The sequence below is a fragment of the Neolamprologus multifasciatus genome, chromosome 1, assembly GCF_963576455.1.
Source record: "Neolamprologus multifasciatus chromosome 1, fNeoMul1.2, whole genome shotgun sequence".
Classification (NCBI taxonomy): Eukaryota; Metazoa; Chordata; class Actinopteri; order Cichliformes; family Cichlidae; genus Neolamprologus; species Neolamprologus multifasciatus.
In genome coordinates, this window is record NC_140439.1 from 29,285,856 (window position 1) to 29,302,718 (window position 16,863).

The following is a 16,863-nucleotide window of genomic DNA, read 5'->3' on the forward strand; positions in this document are numbered from 1 at the left end:
AATTCAGGTTAGATGCTTTTTTGTGCGCAACGCAGATTTTCTGTGCGTTGAGACCGTGCCAGCAGTGCGCAATTACGCGCGCAGCTTAGAGGGAACGTTGCTCCCCAGGGTGGTGGAGAATGACCAAAATAAGGTCCTGTGGGACTTTCTGTTACAGGCGGACAAACTAGTGATGGCTAATCAAATGGACATAGTATGATGGACAAGCAGAGGAAGGAGAGGGGCCTGAGAAGATGTGGAGTGGGAAGGCAACAATGGTTACTGTGGTAATTGTAGAACCCTGGGCAGTGACCCCCAAACTGGGTGAGTGGCTCCAGCAGATCCCAAGACAGAATGACATCTGAGATCTCTGTCCAGAAGAGCGCAGCCCTAGGAACAGCAAAGATACTGCGTAGGTCCCTCAAGCTCCCAGTCATCTGGCAGAGGAACTGACCTTGAAGGATAAAGACCACCCACAGGGCAAGGGGGGTTATTAATTTTATATGACTGGTCACAATGCACATGCCTTTACCATTCTGTTTTTAGTAACAATAACCTATGAATAGGGAAAAATGCACTGACTACACTATCATCTATCATCAAAATAATCAGAATGCAACAAAGTTTAACCTACATTTTTTTATCTATTTATATAAAATGAGGTTAGTGGCAGAAAATTGATGGCTTGTTTCATTTATTTATTTGGAAACATTACTGTTTAATCTACATACAATATGATAATGCCATACTGGAAACTTTGATTGCACATATGTATTTTAATTGTTACTTACAGTTACTTACAGTTTCAAGCACTGCATGATACCCACTAGGGTGCAGTGTTGACTCAACATTTGAAAAACAAGGGTTTACGTTTGGAAGGGGCTAAGCTTAAAAAATACCTGCACTTTTGGATATACTTTCTACTAAATGTTTATCGCTCTGTTACAGATTTATGGTTTAACTAATGGCAGTGCTGTGTTTAAATCTGTCGGTGTGCTGTGTTTAGACTGTACACGCACCTGCAATGCCTTTGATCACATTCTCAAGGAAAATGTAGAGGCTAAAAATATTTTTATCTTTTTGGTTTTAGGAAGCAGTCCCTGTAGATCTTGAATTTAATTAGACTAGATAGAGTTGGTTTTGGGGAGCATGCTTAACCTTAAAAGCAAGCTATAAAACCTATTCTCTTTGTAAGGTCCTTATCAGGAGAGATTTGGAAGCAGCAGACTGGCAAACAATAGTGCTGTCCTGTCAACTTTAATTATGCTATCATAAGGTCTTTCTTTCAACAGGGATGACCTTAATTTTGTTTAGCCTTCTTAAAATTAGTATTCCATGATATAGACAGTAGAGGACACAGACAGCTCACACAAACATTACTGACAGAAACTTAGTGGCTAGTATTAATTGTAGCCATATGTGCATATCTCAGTCACCCCAACACTTAAGCCAAGAAATTACTGTGAGCTATGTTGCATTTTAAGGTTGTATTAGTCTAGAAAAACATATGGATTTGCCATTTTTAAAATGGTAGGTGTCGCAGACAGCTTGTCCAAACCTGTGTAAGCCACTGGTGATGTGTATGGACCTACAGCAGGATAAGCTCCTGTATCATAAGTTATCCTGACATTAAATTTTTTAGTAACGCGTTACTGTACTAAATTTACTAATTACATTATTATATTCTTGCTGCTGCAGTCAGCTGAGCAGAGCTCTCTACACCTTTTCAGGAGTGAAGATATGAAAATTACTTTTTTTGCATAAAAGGACATGAGCGTGATGGTATAGTGCAAAATACACCCAGGACAAAGACAATAATATTGTACTACTAACACAACTTCAACTCTTTGCAAATGTCTACACAGTCAGCATGCTAACAAAAAGTTTGTTAAGAACCCAGAATGACATTAAAGCCAAGTGTATGTTGAGCCCAGTCCAGCAGCCAGATCCTGAATTTTACAGCAGTGGCATGTGGGGACATTTACAGAAATGCAAGCAGAAAAAGTTGCAATAAAGACTATGAAATCCTTAATACAGATAAAACTCTAATATTGGAAAAATGTGCAGAAAATATCAAAAGTAAAAATAATTACTCTGCCCCCATCAGTATTAAATGGATTATCCAGCATAAGATAAATAAATAAATCAGATGCAGCTGGTTGAATGTATTACATTTAGTCAACCAGTTATTTCTTAGCAGCTATAGTCCTTTCAGATCTGAAAGGTCTGACTGGGCATATACCTGGTCAATAAGGCAGTTTTATTAGCCGAGACATGGTCAGATCTGCCATGACCTCTCCGTCATCGCTAATGTACTGAAGAAGTTATTAAGAGTTTTTTTCTCTCTCGCATGTTATCTTCTCTACGCCACACTTGTTGGCTAAGGTGTTCAGCAAGAGGAAACTCATTTTACACTCATTTTACACCAATGCTAATTGTGATTGCACACAAAGCATAGACTGTAACTGATCTCAGAGCAGCTAAAGATAGAACTAGTGGCAATTTGCCTGGCACGCTGCTTTTCCATCTGTTTGTTGTTAAAGGGTAGAAGTTTATTCATGATGTGCATGTGCAAACATGTCTTGATAATGGGTGTTGGACACATCCCTAAAATGGAGACAGCTGCAGTTTCCTATGAATACATTCCACAGAATACTCAGAGGGATGCATTCGAACTCAGGACTAACCTCAACCTTGTCCCCAGACTCTGATTCCATGTCAGTGGAATTAAAGAGGTCCTTGAAGCTTCCCTTCCACTGCCTGATAATAGCCTCAGATGAAGCCAAGCATCAGCCTACGGCCCAGGGTGTCCTGGTGCCACGGGCACTTATGGACCCCCTTATGTTCGAACGTGGTGTTTGTTATGGACAACTGTGAAAACTGTGGTTTGCACAGAGTCCAGTAACAGAACACTGCTCGGGTTAAGATCAGGCAGGCCATTCCTCCCAACCACTCCCCTCCAGGTCTCACCTTTGTTGCCTACATAAGCATTGAGGTCTCTCACTAGAACGACGGAGTCCCCAGGTGAAGCACCCTCAAGAATCCCATGAGGGATTCCAAGAAGCACAGGTACTCTGAACAGTAATTCGACAGTTCCCCAATCCGAAGGTGCCGGGAGTCCAGCCCCTCGCCAGGTACCTGGTTCCAGAACTCAACCCACACACTGAGGTAAGCCCGAGTATATCTAGTCAGTACCTCTCAACCTCACACATTAGCTCAGGCTCCTTCCCCACCAGAAAGGTGATGATCCATATCCCAATAGTCAGCCTCGCTAAATGTGGATTGGTGTCTTCGCCCTTGGCTGCCACCTGCCGCTCATTGCATCCGACCTCTACAATGTGTCCTGTGGGTGGTGGGCCTACAGAAGGTTCTTTAAAGTTACAGTGTACAAAATCTCACTACTAGATGTCAATACATTGCATATTTCAGTTATCTGAACTCTATTGTCTTTCTCCCTTTCAGTTTAAGTGGATAAACCTGGCTGTGGTGCCCACTGTAGGACAAACAACTTTAACTGCTGTTAACCGAACTTTTATTTTGGCAAGGATTTTGGTTGCTTTGTTAGCTACTGTTAGTTGGCATTAGTGAAATGGATGTAACATTATTGGACTCTGACACAACGAATAAACTACCATATAATATGGAAATGTAATCAAACCGTTTATCAGCTGACATTAGTGGGCATAATTTTAGCTTATAACCAGCTGTTGGCCAGTCATTGTCAACTGTCCAAAGATGAGAAGTTGCATGTCTGGCCTGCTAACAATAAATAACTATGACAATATTGGAAGTAAATAAGCACATTTATGCATGTTTTTGTGTGTTAGAGCCCTGACTTCAGTCCAGGCAATGAGGCTTGAGGTGAAGAAGATGAAGTTTTTTTCAGATCCTGGTCACATTTTCTCTTTCTTTCTCATTTTTGCTTCTTGTGAAGGTGACCCCTTCTCAGATAATACTGCTGGGCCTGAAGGTGCCTTATAAGTGCCTATAAGTGTTTCCACTTATAACTTATAAGTGGAAACACTTATAAGTTATTTTCTCCTACACCTTTGGAATATTAGGTATGTGGCTGGTTTCTAACTGCAGACATAAAATGCTATTAGGCATAAAGGAGATGTTGATCTCAGCAACGGTATTCAAACTGGTATCCACTCCTATGTATTTTCAATGAATTAAATCTAAGTTTATGAGAATGCATCAGTTTGGTGGAGTACATATTTACTCAATAATCAGTATATATTTATGAGTACAATATTCTTTTTTCTATTAAAAACAATAAAAAATGACTGACTGTACCTTTATTTTTTTCTGTTCTACCCTCACTTGTCTAAATGTATCTTTGTGTGGGTGGCAATTCTTAATTTCATTTTGTAGATTATTGCAAGGGGATGTAATATACTCTCACAATCTACCTGAACTCACCAAGTGTGCAGTGAGGTCAGGGCAATGTTAATGCAATGGTTCCTCAGGAAAGGTCAAGGTTCCACTCTAGCAAACATAATTTATTTTGTGGCAGCTAGACTGGAGGTACTACCACATTTTATGGGCAGGTGTTAGGAACACAATATGGTGCACCCTTCTCATTCTGACGCCACTCTTTCTTGTTTTGTTTTTGTTTTGTTATTAAAGCACAGGCATTAAAGAGTAATTGTGTGAATAAGTCAGGGGAAATGGCCACCTCCCTTTTGTTCTGTTTGTGCTGCTTTGTTTTTTGAAATATGATATGATTCTGATGGTAGGGTGTTGTAATTTATTCAGAGGTCACAACAGTTTAGCTGATTATGTAGGTTCCCCATTGAGATAATTGTATTGCAGTCCATGTCCAGATATGAAATTAGATAGGTTGAATGAGTTGGAAAAAGCAAAATAATTCACTGTAATTGCAATAAAATATAAAGAGAATGATTGCAGGTTCCTGTAGGATAAACCACATTATATAAAAAGCTTCAAGAAAAAAGGGTAGTAAGCTCAGTTTTACCTGCAAATACATTTTAAAACACATTTTATAATATCTATACCCATTTATATGTCTTAAAAAGTGTAATTTATTTCCATTACGTATACAATGAAAGTGTTGTGTTTTAAAGGTTACTTCTCAACATTTTTATGTCTTAAACTTAGACCTAGTCAAATGACTTAATTTATTTCTAAGTTAATTTTGAAACTATCTAACCTATGCTAACTAAACTCATAACATCAGCATTGGAAAGATTGAACATCACACATTGTTCAAAAGGAGTATATGAATATAGCCAACAAAATTGCAAAGTTTATTGAATACTAATAACTTACCAATAATATAGGAGCAAAAACACTTAATTCTAAACACAGCAGCCAGAATGGACACAGGTGACCATGATGTGGAGCACACTGACTGGTAAACAGAGTGAGAGACAAGATTATATAGAGATAGATTTATATACAGGGTTAATTAGGCACAGGTGATAAAAAAAACAGAACCTGAACACATAACAAAACAAAAAGCAAGTCATTAACAAAATTAAACAAGATGTAACTACAAAGAAAAGTTAAATGGGGGAGACACAGGGAGAGAAGCACAGGGCATATACACACAAAGCTCCAACTAGAAACATGAAAAGTAAACCAGAGAAAAAATATAAATATGGAAGATCCAAATATTGAATCCAAGCTTTTAGATAAATTACAGTAATTTTTTTCCTTCTGTTAAATTTTTATGAATACTAAATTAAATTGTATAGTAAAAGATACAATGCTGTCAATTATTTCAATCGAAAAACATCATGTTTCTTTCTGTTTTTCATAGGTGCAGGGTATTACATCCATTTCACTGGTAAAGAGGATAAACAACTTAAGGAAAAGGTGATGGTCAAATAAGAAATGAAATGTTGACCATAGTGTTGTTTAGGAATTGGGCCGAGTGCACATAAAAACAATTTTGGCGGAGCATGCAGTAAAAAAAAAAAAAAATGTCACAAACCAAACACTAAGCTTGTCAAGGGTAAACAAACGAAAAAAAAAATGTTTAGCTTAATCCTGATTGTCTTTTCAGCCTTGTTTTATGACTGAGCAGCTGATGTGTGGTTAGTCTGAGCTCGTCTGTGTACGCTCTAATAAAGGGGCAGACTGCTGTTGTCCTCTGTGATTTATCCCACTCTTCTGTCCTCCATCTGCACAAGACGAAAGTTAATTAAAAGCATGCCTTGTCACCTCATTCCACCCCGGACAGCAAATACAAATCATCTCCCACCATTCACATTTTTTATTATTTCTGTATGAGCAAAACAAGAACTGGTGTCAAAAAGGGCAGCATGAAGTGTCAAAAAACCTACTTTTTCAGCTTGGCCTCAGACTTCATTACAAGATGTCAATTAATGACTAGTTACCATTTGTTTCCATTTATCCTCTTACAAATTGTTTTGTGTTGTCAGTTTGTAACATCTTTTTCATTCAAATTTAAATGCCTGGGTTGTCAATAGAACTTCACACAGATTTAAATTGTATATTGTGACATATAATTTAACGTCATTTGTAATCTACATCGTTGCTGAAAGCAGACATCTGCATCTAAGCCACCATGCTGTTAAACAGTGTATTGTGGGAAATTGGTGGCATTTGGATGTTCAGCTTTGGATCACTGATGCAATCCCTCAACCACTTCTGCTGCTGATTCACCACATACGGCAGGGCTGTTTGTCAGAGGAGACAGCACCATTCTCACTGAGGAGGAGCAATATACAATTTTCCTCTGGGGAGCAGAGAGTATATGAGCAGGGGCTGAGATGGAAGTTCACATCCAGGACGCAGAGTCCTCATAAGTGTTTGTATGTCCTTGCATTATCCTCGCAACTTAGAGACATTCCAATTTAATTGCAGAGAATGATTATTTTTTCCATTCAGTGCTAGACAGCAGCCACCACTGGATTCACTTAGAATGCACATGCCTGATCTCTTTTGCTGGCTTATAGATGTTTCAGAGATTTTATGAAAAAGGGAAGGGTGCTGCTTGTGATTGGCTAAAGAGTATTGTTTTCTATGTCTCAGGTATTGCTCCCTTTGCAGATAAATTTAATTTCTTGTAGAAGTTTGTATAGTCTAAGTTTAATTAAGGTCAGTATGTTGATGGTAGTCCTGTACAGTGGACTCCTAAAAACAACTTATTCATTTTACAGTCTATATTTTCTGAGATCAACCTGATAGCAGACATTGCTATCTTCCTAATACCTGTTTACACTTCACTTCATTGCTTTTCAATGTTTGTTTAAGTGGAGAAATGTATTTGGAACACTTAATCATTAGGTTATAACAAGGAACTAGATGGGAAATCTAAAGTAGGAATTTAGATTTAGTTTACTGTGGATGTATAGAAAGTACATTCTTAAGAATCCAACAGTAGATGTACAAACCCTGCATCTCATGTACGTAGAATACAGGGCATACTGACACTTGTAAGGAAATAGCTCGATCAAACAGCTGCTAATCAAAACATCAAATTAAAAAAAAAGAGGATAAGAACATCAGCTAATTCTCTTTAATAACAGAAGTGATTGTACTAAAGGCAGGGACTCTAACTTTATTTCCAGTATTTAAAGGAAGTTTTTCTCTGAATCGTGGCAAGTATCTTGAGAAATTGTCCTCTAAGAGGATCATGATAAATTTTCGCAGAGGTTTTTGTAAGACCCTGCAAGAGCACTGCAAAGACTTCCTGGAAAATAAATTGAAATACTGATTCAAGGAGACAGCAATAAATGTGATATAATATATACTGTAATGCACAAAGGAGAACACTAGAAATCATTTTGGTGAAAAAGCTAAACTCCTTTATTCCATATTGCACTGAACATCTACTCAACAGTTTTAGCCATGGGGAGAAAGATGAATCACACCTTAAAGAGCATTTCTCTCATGTGATTTTTATTTTATTGATATGAGGAAATAAAGAAATAAAGATATGTTAGAAGAGGAATTTTGTGTATTTTGTAGATTAACTGTGAAATGTATTATACTAACTCTATCGATATAAGTTTTACACCAGTATCCTCTAAAACATAATTACTTCCATAGGTCTTAGTCATTTTAAGTGTCTCTCCAATGAGTCTAGAGAGGGCCATTACTCCCAAATAGTAACGAATAAAGAGCAAATGTCACCTTGAACTGCAGCGGTATCAACAAACGCCTCGGAGCAATTCATCAGTGAAAAAGTTTCACCTGTAGTTTACATCACATGTACAGGTTTGACACTGTAAATTTAATAAAATCAAATGTGGTAATTCATTGATTATGATCACATTTACAAAAAAGGTCACTTTCAAGGAAATGAACAAATATGGTAACAGCATTATCACTGTTCCAATAATATGGCACATAGCAGCTATAATAGTTTGCGTTCATTTTGAAATCAGGAGAAAAGCTTTCTGTTTTGCATAAATTATTGCAGGGTAAAGCATAATGTGTATGACGTGCCATATGGTTAAGAATTAAAGAGCTTTTTTGAGGTAAACATTGTTGTCAGTCCAGCTAATGCAAAGAAAACTGTTGGCTTTCCTAACATTTTGTAAAGTCATGTTTTTTGATAAGTTTTACAATGTAATGGATAAATGGAGAGGGTTGTACAGTCTAATTTGATAAAAGCGATCTGTGGAGCATTGCTGCTCAGTGGGGTCTGTTGTTCCTCACATGGTCTAACTAAGTAAACAGCAGCATAATCACATTCAGGCCAAAGTCTGTTTACTTTCTTGGGTACTGCTGCTTTGGCAAGAGGCAAAGGGGTTAGGTGACAGGGGTCTCATGAATGAGTGCACCATTGCTAATTTATCCATCCTAATGCTAATATAGTTTACAAGGCCAGTGAAAGGCCCTATAGATTGACAACGGGGGAAAGAAGCCCAGCTTAAATCAATTAGCTAAGAGTACAAATATCATGTAAATCATATCTCGTCTGGCCCTGGGCAACAGGCCTAAAATGGAAGGCACATGCAGCCAGAGAGCAGCACTTACTTACCAGAGTTGTCACTCAGGTTCAGTTAAGCCACACTTGCTGTTTCAACTATCCTTCAGCTGAACTGCCACTGAAAAGTCAGGATGCCTTATTTATTCTGTATTACCAAGAGTGTGATGTTAATCCACCAAGCCTTTCTGATCTTTGTGGAACTAAACCAGGAGTTTTCACTTTTATCTGGATAATATGTCATTGTCTAAATCCTCCTCTCTGAATTGCAGAACCTTCTGAACCAGACAATCTAGCAGCCATGACCACTTTACTCATATTTACCAGCAATGAGGAAATGTATTTATGGGTTTACACTTCTCTTTCAGCATCACATTTGATTTGTCACCTCACCATTTCTACTAATTTTCTTTTCTTCAGCTATAGATGCAGCACTTTGAGGGCGTTATTTTATGATGACATTACTTTTCCTTTTGTCACATTGTGTGGATGTGGTTATGGTCACTTTATATTATTTGTTGTTTCTTTATGCTCTCATTTTTTGTCTTTCCTTTTCCATCATCCCCACCAGTTGAGGCAGATGACCATCTTCTAGGACCTGGCTTCTGATCCAGTTTTCTTACTGCTAAAATGGACTTTTGCTCTTCTCACCATCACCAAATGGTCGCGAGGAGAATTCCTGGGTTTCCAATTATAATCAGATGTTAAAATGTTGAGATGATTATGGTTATGAATCATTAAATTTAGCTAACTAAATTTAAATTGATTTATATCTCACTGAGACAAATAACATCTCACCTTAGAGTCGATTGGCCTCAGTCACCCGTTGATTCCATGCTTGGCTGCAGGAACACCATGTAACTGAAATGTGGCAGATAACACTGCAATAAGCTATTTAGGCAAAACATTGCAGTTACATTTATGTGGAATCCTAAACTAAACAGTCTACTGGCACAGCTGCCAGTGACTGATGGCATAAACCCTGTTGCAACCATATATTTTTTAAAATCTTACTTGGCATGTACAGTATTTCTGCCAGCTTAACTCTGTATGAATAAAGATATGGAGTTTAGTTTTGCAGACTAAAGTAGTATAACTAAAGAACAGTTCAATCTAAAAAGTTTCTATGTATTCCATCTGCTTGCCTATCCTGTGAGTATAGCAGGAGTCATATCATACAATGACAAAAGGTGGAGACATATGGTGGCTGTGCTGAGAAGCTGTATGTGGCAGATAACATTTTCCACCAATGATTCTGATCACAGTGGAATCCTGAAGAAGTAGAGGGTCTCAAGGGGAGCAACATACCATCTGGATTCCTGTGAGCTGTGACATCCAATTTACCTCTACCTGTGGCCCAGTCAGTAACCTCTCTGTAGTGCTCACCAGTGCAGAGACAATAGCCAGAGAGATTAGATGGAGTCAAAACGGACAAGACCAACTTTTCAGCATTGTCAGATTGTGTTTAGGTGCACAGAAGATTTTATAGTAAATAAAGAAACCGCTGTAGCTGACTGTATCTAACGTTAACCACAGGACAGTTAACCTATCAAAAATGTTCATTTAATCTGCTTCCACAAATCAACTACCATATTGTACATGAGGAGAAATCAATTATTTAAATTATTACAAATAATTTAAATTTAATTTTAATATTAAGATGCAATGATGGGCTTAAAATGATCAAACTAAGGATAATGCATCTTTGTGCTAAGCTAGCTGGCTTGTGTCTGTAGCCTTATGACGTCCACAGTATGTCTTTTATCCTGTCTTCCTTCTCTCATCCCAACTTTTCTTGGCAGATGGCCGCCCCTCCCTAAGCCTGGTTCTGCTGGAGGTTTTTTTCTTTAAAAGGGAGTTTTTCCTTCCCACTGTCACCAAAGTGTTTGCTCATATGATTGTTGGGTTTTTCTCTGTTTGTATTATAGTAAGGTCTACCTTACAATATAAAGCGCCTTGAGGCGACTGTTGTTGTGATTTGGTGGTGTATTTGGTGCACTCTGCTGTAAAAAAGATATTCAATTGAATTGAATTATACAACGGTTATCTAATGCAGTAGAAGTTTATAAATGCAAAAAATGCAATATCATTATTGATATTCCGAAAAAGTGTCTTTGATCTTTTATTTTTATAAATACGATTGTGTAAAAATTACACAATCAGTGCTTGCCTTATTTGCAGTGACAAATATCTCTCCATATCCCATTTTCGACAAAAGATGTTTTAGTCCAAAAGTTACAAAATTATAGTGGTGTAATATACAAGACACACACAGGAGTAAAGCATCTACACTCTAGAGCCAGTCCACCAATAACAATTATCCTCTCCAACCTGAGGGTATTTGCTTTCAGGTAATTGATGGATGGTTGGATTTGCATGTGGGAAATGCACCTTCACATTCAATCTGTTTCACTTATTTTGGAGTTACTACCAGCCATGCTGCCTGTGGTTAGTTGATTATCTCTGCCCTGCCTCATTAGCAGCCAGTCCAGACAGACATGCAGCAATCAGTCACTTCATCATCTGAATCCTGGCCCTTAGGATGAGATCTCTGCAGTGATGAGGGCCTCTGTGGTCTCCTGGGTACCATGGATGACCTGAAGCTGAGAGCTGAGAGGCGTCATCCTCTCAGCCCGTCTCCCTGAAGAGTTGATTTGATGGAAACCCAGACACTTAATTGAATCACAGAGACATAATCCTGACCAAATGTACAGACGTCATTAACCCGACATATCCACCGAGTAACGGCTAAAAGGATAAAACTGTGTCACGAAAGAACCAGTCATATACACATCTGTAAAATTAGTCAACTGTTCATTATATAATTAAGTTTCCAGGTAGTTCGTATTACTTGAGCTGTCTGTTTTAGTGACTGTTGTGTTTTATGGTGGCTATAGTGATGGATTTACATAGATCCAAAATTTGAGAGTTAAGTGTCCTGACAGTCATGATTAAAAATATAATTTGGGATAACATGCGCAAAAGTCATCTCTCTCTTTTGAGAATTGTATTTTTCCCATTGTGTTTAACTAACTGATAAGGAGTTTTTTTTGTTTCTATGTTTGGTTTTTACCTCATCTGACACTGGACTTAATCTTGTCCTCCTAAAATGTATCCTCCCATAGGGACCACTCTCATAGTGGTATATTACCCATCTCACAAGGCGGGTCATTTCCACATCCACCATTGATAGGCACTGATTAAATCTCTGCAACTCTGACCCTACTATGAGCCCCAGGAGATGGCTTTAGCTTCCATGGTCCATAACACTAGAGATGCCCCACTCCATCATAATTATATCTAGTCAGGGCCAATGTCTCCTGTTCTTCCTGTTCAACATAAATTAGTTCAGGTGATTGAATTTTGCATCAGGATTTTTGTACGCTATGACAGGAAGAAATTTTATTTGCAAAATGAGCTAAGAGATTTAAAGAAAACCAGGACTAGGTTTTACTCAAGGACACATTGTGGATTGAGCGGCTGATATTGCTGTTCTTCTCTTTGCTGCATAATTTGGGTCTAAGATTTAAAAAGAGAGAATGTTAGCACTAGGTTTTCTGTAAATTATGTCCAATATTTGACCTTATTTTATAATTCTGTAGTTTCATATATTTTCTCTCTCCATGACTTTCTAACCACTCATTAAATGCCTGATAACATGTAGTTTATGTGGTAATCACGATTCCTCTGTCAACTAATGTTATGCAGTGATGACCTTGGTATTTCAGTAAGTCAATCTTTATCAGTTTACAGTATTTCTGATCAGTTTCCTATGCATTTTTTTTATTCCTAACATGTGACTTTTGTTTGTGAGGAAACAGAAGAAAAGCTTTACCAGCAGTCTTGCAGATTTGCATGACTTTGGTTCGACTGGGCTCTTGTCTGGGAGCTTTCAGACACACCTTTCTAAACGCATTAAGATCTCATCCAGGGCAGAAAGAATTGATTCCAGTCAGCTGTGATTGTAGGGATGCATGTCAGTGAATAGTGCCATCCTATGTGATCTCACACTGACAAATGAGATCAATTTTACAGTTTTCTTAAGAGTAGAGACCCATCTAGGTGTTTTGTCATTTAAATTACAAACAGGGAGACACACAAATGTTGACATATTTGTATAGTCAGATAAATATATAACTCTGTATGTTGGGTGAGCATGTGATTCTATTACGATTGTGAGCCTTTTTTTCTCTTTGTTTTTGCTTTTGCTTTTTATTTTCTGTCTAAAGATCACCAGAAAAAAAAACAAAAAAAACGCTGTAATTTATTTCAGCTTAACAACCACACACCCAGATCTGTCAGGCTCAGTAATAATTTGTGACATACAATTTGTTAAGGAAGCCTTTCAACTTTCATTCCACTTTGGTGAAGGCTAAAACGACCACACAAGCTCCTTGACTGTGGACATCAGGGGAAGGCCACCTCTAAATCAGGGGCGCAAGTGGAGATCAGAGATGGCCCAGACCAATCGATCCAGTCAGGATTTGTGGGGCTCTGTGGGAAAAAAGACAGCAATGTAGAGTACATATTAAGTCCTGTTCTATCTGTTCGTGTCACCTAAAACCATTTATCTTCTTCTCTCCTGCTGTATGAGTCAGTGGCCATCACAGTGGCCTCATCTTCTAGCCTGTCACTGAGAAGCAGAATAAGTTAATGAACAGGCTAATCTGTCTTCTCCAGAGGCTGTTCATTAATAACTGCTCTGTCTGACAAAATAGATATGGACTGCTGAGATGAGCCCTCGTACTTGCCATGTTTTGCATCAATTTTCTCTTTCTTTCAATCTATATTTTTTTATTTGCTTTCTTGGAAAAAAGAAAACTAGACAAAGGGCATGTGCAAAATATGGTCATCTACCAGAATCAGTACTAAATATAACATGTTTTACCTAATGTACCATCGCCCTCCTCTGAACTGACTGTAATTTTTGAAATACCTGCACTAATGATATGATAGCAGGATGTATCAATAAGTAATTAATTTCGTGGTCAGTGTGTGGTAGGTATTTGCTTCCACACAGAATTATTTTGCGGTTTTTCAGTGGTTCAGACCAAGAAAAAATTCTAAACACTAAAGGCATGCCAGTGGCCACTCTCGAATTTTAATGACTGGCATGTAAAAAAAACATAAGAAAACTTGCGGCATCGCCTCGATGTCCACCATTGTTGTGTTGTGTTTGTGTCGCATAAAATGGACATACAACCATTTTCGACCACACTGCTATAATGACCCCATTACGTGGTACTCAGCTGTAATGGAAAACAACTGAAACTAAGTAGAGTCGAGTTGACTCGAGCCGAGTAGCTACTAGTGGAAAAGAGGCTTAAATACTTTTTAAAGGGGGATTTAGGCTTTCAGTTTAGACAGGAAGTATTTGTTTAATCCAGCAATATTGTGGAATATACACCAAAGATATGGCAAGTGTAATGAAAGATGCATGATAGCATGATGTCATCCTCTGATACATTTGTAAAGATACTTGTGTATCTACATAAACGCGGTGTAGATATCTGCATGCACAAAGGCTGACCGCCACAAACAGACAGGCCAAAAACTCAACTTTATTCATAGATTAGCATAACACCAAAACACCTTGCAGATGCAGATGAGCTGATCCCTTTGAGGGCAAAGAAAGTGGTTAATCGATATCCTCACATGAAGCTGAGACTCTGGTAGAGGAGCCAAGCACTCCAGGTAATGAACTGCCTGCTTGATATATATCCCTTACAGAGTGGGATTGCAGTGGAGCAACATGGTACTGCAACAGCAGCAATTCTTTGATTAGGCATTTCTCTTCCATCACGCTTCCCTGGCACACAGAAAGTCTCTCACTCACATACACTTACTGTTTGCTGATGTGTCAACATATTCACTGTCAACCTGTCATGGGGCTCACATAACATATATTACATTTTAATATCGCAGAGTCAACTGTGTCAGAGGGAAGCTTTATTTTAATTTACTTGTTTTTATTTTGCATCTTTAATCTAAAATCTTAAATGCTTACCTTCTGTATAACGTTAGGAAAACATGAGGCTGTAGTTATAAAACCAAGTTCAAAGTTTAGGGATTCCTGAGCTCTTTTTCTTTTGATTCAAATGGAGAATTTGTGCCCAAAGCCCATGTAAAATGAGTCAAAAGCTACTTCATCTTTATCTGTTTAATGACTTTCCTACAATGGTTGAACCAGCCATGAATAACCAGTGAAGTGTTAAAAGTGCTGATTACCTGCAAAACTTATTTACTTATTCTACTAATTTCTTTTAAACTCCACACTAATGTAAACCCCTCAGATTTTCTTGGATACCAATTTTCTAATCTATTTAATTACTCCACAGAGAAAGTAATTTGGTACACATTACAGTACTTCCACATTACAACAATTTGTCAGCATGGCCTGAATTGTCACATATTTAACATTTAACACTTATGTAGACCCTAGGCTACAGTCTCACACACTGTTGTTAATTCATATTCTAATGAAGACATACATGCAATACTTATTTGAGATTTATCATAAATCCGAAGCAAAGTTAAGAACAAATGCATTTCAAAGCGAATGTGGTGTCCAGGTAAAAATGGAGGCTACATAATCCTGCAAGCCTGTGTCTAATTACTGCCTTTATTACCTGTTTAAGATCAGGCTCTAGCAGCTGTGCTGTGATCTGCATTCACAGAGTTTTAGTAACACTCTGGGTTCTTTGTTGGCTTTGGGTTGGCATGCCTTCGATAGGGATGTTTGCAAAGAGATGTTGTTATCTTGCACTCTTTTGTGCAATAAAAATAAAAGTATTCATTTGTATGTATTTCTAATTTATGTAACTTAAATTAACTTTTACTTTTTAAATCTTCGTTTTGTACACACATGCAACAATACTGCGAAAAGCAAAAATCTTTAAGAAGTTAAACTAGCATGGGAGTCTGCAGCATTGTTAGGAACTCTTTGGGGTCATTCCGGGCCAGATCGTAACAGGCTCCTCTTGCCAAATATTTTTACCCCTGCTAACAGCAACAATGCTAACATACTTATGCTGCTGTATTTGTTTACCATATATTTTAGTAGAAAACACAGAAGTACCTCTAGTAATGTTGGTCATAAATTAGAATGTTGGAGAAGTTAAAGTTTTGATGTTTCTTCAAGCTGAAAAGTTGTAAAAATTCATCCAGAGCCAGATATGGATATTTGTGCCAAAACAATCATTTTGTTAGTTATGAAAATATTTCATTGAAACAATCATGTCACTAGCATGCCTAAAAAAGAATATGTGAACAAAAATCTCAGAAGTATACTTTTGTACAAATGCTGAAGCAGTGAATTGTATAATGGCAAAGCTATTTTCTTTGTGGTTGGGCTTTTACTTAGTGGCATTTAAACCACTGAAATGTTTTAGCTTTCTGAAGTAAAATAAATCCTTGCACTTAATGACTCACAACCACCAGAGAGGATTTCCCCCCAGGGCCTCATCATTGGAGTTAGTAAAAAGGAGCTGCCAACATCTCACTTGGTTTCCACATAGTCTATATGCCTGCATCACATAAGGTGTGACATGTGCAAACATATTGTTGTTTAGTAGACCTTCTGAGAAACTGGACCAGGACTGACATTGACATCAAACAAATTAAAAAGTTGTTACAATTTCTTTTATTTATTCTGACGTGTGACTTCTAAGCTACTTAATGAAACTTGCATATTACGCAGTACATTCATTTTGAACTGAACTCACTCTGTGTACTTAACAAAATAGTTTCTTTTTTTCTTTTTTTCTTTTCTTGAATTAAAAAGTAAAGAAAACCCTGGAATGGTGCTAAAACCGTGTTACTTTCTGCAAACAATATTTTGGAATGAATTACTTATTTATCTTCTTTTCCATTCAAGTATAATGGATGATATTCTATTATTAATGGGATGCTTGGCTTAAATCCAGTGTCCAAACAGCCTTCCTACTCTCCAATAAGGA